General features: G+C 41.9%; 1 non-coding gene across 1 annotated transcript; it reads right to left on the minus strand.

The window, feature by feature from the left end:
* Positions 1-2,822: 2,822 nt before the first annotated feature.
* On the minus strand, positions 2,823-2,897 carry Trnat-ugu (transfer RNA threonine (anticodon UGU)). Its single transcript has one exon. It is a non-coding gene; the product is annotated as a tRNA-Thr (tRNA).
* Positions 2,898-3,534: the final 637 nt, after the last annotated feature.

Genomic DNA, 3,534 nt, shown 5'->3' on the forward strand with positions numbered 1-3,534 from the left:
AGATGCCAAAAGATGAATACAGTAAGCTGGTTATAAATATATATGTTGCAGTACGTATTTTCAAATGAAGAGGCTGGCGCAGTATAGAGTAGTTTGGAGAGATGCTTCCAACAAGTCTTCAGAATTCGAACTGAAGTCCGCAACCACAACAACCTGTGACAATCTTTTAATTTCTTTATACCTACTCCACCGAATGTACTAGCTATGATTTTTAATGTCAGAAAGTTCCATTTTGATGTTAATTAATGTGCCATTTTAATTTTTCATGCAGACTTTATCACAAGTCCCATTAACTTGTCACCATGATCATATTATGCGCAGGTTTCTCATAGATCTTCCCAGGAGGTCTATTTTCCATATTTTACCTTTCAACCAAACCTACATACTCTTAATATTCACCTGTGTTATGCTGATTCTTCCATTTTCGAAAATTGATCTTTTCAGATCTAAACCACGCTGTCCTCTATATGAGTAATTTAAGAAACTTCCATCTTAATTTTAGACAAGTATAATTTATGGTATAGCAGGATTTAGTTTTTTGAAGAAATCGTTCTTCACCTGCGATAAACTGTTCCTAGCGCATCCCACATATTGATCTTTCCTTTTATGTAATCTTGTTCCTGTGGTAGTACTTTTGAAATTATAATTTTTAAAAAAGTAGTCATTCTCCATTTTCCTACATAGTTTTATTTTGTGGGCACTTATTCCGAATTTTGTGCAAAATAATTAACCAGTTACATTTTACGATTCTTCTATGTCAATTAGTCATGAAGTGCAAGCTGACTTCCTAACTGCTTGTTTACAGGGCGACAGTTATTGCATTACATGAAAAAAACCGTAAATTAGTTGCAGGTTACGGCGTGTATACACTTTATTCAACATGTAAATGTCAGTATAGATATTCTGATTTAGTTTATGATATGTTCGATATACCTGCAATCATTGGCGATGTGTCGCAGTCGAAAAGCGAAATACTGTATGGCAAGCCGAAGTGTCGGAACATAGATGCTGTCGATAACCTCCTGAATGGCTGTTTTCAGCTCTGCAATGGCTTTGGGGTTATTTTTGTGCACCTTGTCTTTGATATAGCCCCAAAAAATGTATTCAGATTCGGAGAATGTGGGTTCCAATCGAGGCCCATGCCAGTGGCCTCTGGGAACCTCAGAGCCACAATGTGTTCCCCACAGTGCCCCTCCAGGACATCACACACTCTCCTGCTCCGATTGGGTCGAGCTCCACCCTGCATCAAGCACATCTTGCCGAAATCGGGATCACTTTGGATAATGTGAATGAAATCATCTTCCAAAACCTTCACGTACCTTTCGGTAATCACCGTGCCATCAAGGAATATCGCACCGATTACTCCGTGACTGGACATGGCACACCACACAGCCACCCGTTGAGGGTGAAGAGACTTCTCGATCTCGAAATGCACCAATTTTGCTTATTGGCAAACCCATCCAAATGAAGGTGGGCTTCGTCGATGAACCAAACCATGCATGCGCGTACTAATTCCCATCATGCCCCGCAGCCAACAGTGCAGTTTGAACGTTCTAACGCAAAACCGTTTAAATAGTTCGATAATTGTCACTCTGCACGTTACATCACGTTATATACCATGGCTTAGATTAATAAATCAGTCCTTTATATATAATCACTTTTAATCAATAACTGTTTCTAATTTACTTTTCATATTACCTCTACGTCTTTGTCCATACTTCGAAAGGCACCTTACAGTGCGTGCTGGAGAGTGCGTTGTGGAACACTGTGGCTTCCCACTTTTCCTTTTTCAGAAGAACGAATGCTGGTGAGCCTTCGTTTGACGGAACTTAAACAGTAAACCACAATATGATGTAGCATCTGCCACTGAGGTTTGTTGAGAATCTCCGTGACGCTTTTGCGCTTACAAATCCCAGACTGCTAACCTCACTGAAGTATTGGTGGAATGAGGATTTTTTAAGTTACCTTCACTGTTGGTGGACTACATTTCAAAAATGGTTCAAATGGCTCTGAGTACTATGGGACTAAACTGCTGAGGTCATCAGTCCCCTAGAACTTAGAACTACTTAAACCTAACTAACTTAAGGGCATCACACACATCCAGACAGGATTCGAACCTGCGACCGTAGCGGTCGCGCGATTCCAGACTGTAGCGCCTAGAACCGCTCGGCCGCTCCGGCCGGCGACTACATTTCCTGGGGATTCTTTCAATGACTCACCGTCTGGCATTTTCCATAGCTGCGATTACTTTAATGTGGTCGTTCCACTTTAAATGTCTAAGTACGCATAATGCTAGACATTTCAAACGTGGTTCACACTTCTGATAAAATTTGACCACTTCGCCGTATAAGAAGGATCTTGGTTACCGGAGATCCGACTGTGTCCAAAAAATGTGGTTGACGTCATTTATTTAGTCCTGAGTGCGAAAGTGTCTGAAGTTCCAAGAATTTTCAATTAATTGTTAGCCCTATTCTCTATCCTAAAGAGAAATCTACACAACGAAATTTTAATTATTGAACAACAGGAAGACCAATCAAAGAACACACTTTGCTAAAAGTGTAATTTTCTCTCACAGAGCACAGGACCCTAAAGAGTACAGGAAATGTGGGCCTGTCCTGGCATGCACTACGGCGAGAAATTCACTAAACTAAGTAACAGAATTTGTACATTTATTTATCATATATGAGGGTAGTATCTGTTCCCGAAAGAACAGTTACCGTGGATGACCATGCAGCTTTGCTAGAAATGAAATGATAATTAAATAGACACCCTAGCTGCAAACAGGCGTTGATGTACTTCATTGGGGACATGTTGAAAATGTGTGCCCCGACCGGGACTCGAACCCGGGATCTCCTGCTTACATGGCAGACGCTCTATCCATCTGAGCCACCGCGGGCACAGAGGATAGTGCGTCTGCAGGGACTTATCCCTTGCACGCTCCCCGTGAGATCCACATTCCCAACATGTCCACACCACTACATTCGTAGTACGCCTAATAGGGTGTCTATTTAATTATCATTTCATTTCTAGCAAAGCTGCATGGTCATCCACGGTAACTGTTCTTTCGGGAACAGATACTGCCCTCATATATAGTTAAAATATGGCTTCCCGGCCATTGACCTTCTTGTGCGAACGCACACGCTATGCCCGAACTCGTACGGGACTTGGTAGGTTAATCTGCCACGAGTAATGAGTATGATGGGCAACAGAAGCTAAAGGTAGTGTTCTAGTTCCATCCGCCAATATTGTTTGGTCTTACATCTGTAGTTCCTTCTCTAGATTGTCGCACAGATAACAAGATGGTACATATCGAAATAGACGACAGAGGGATAGAGAAACAATTAAAATCGCTCAAAAGAGGAAAGGCCGCTGGACCTGATGGGATACCAGTTCGATTTTACACAGAGTACGCGAAGGAACTTGTCCCCCTTCTTGCAGCGATGTACCGTAGGTCTCTAGAAGAGCGTAGCATTCCAAAGGATTGGAAAAGAGATCCCCGTTTTCAAGAAGGGACGTCGAACAGATGTGCAGAAC

Source organism: Schistocerca nitens, chromosome 1 (genome assembly GCF_023898315.1).
Source record: "Schistocerca nitens isolate TAMUIC-IGC-003100 chromosome 1, iqSchNite1.1, whole genome shotgun sequence".
Lineage (NCBI taxonomy): Eukaryota > Metazoa > Arthropoda > Insecta > Orthoptera > Acrididae > Schistocerca > Schistocerca nitens.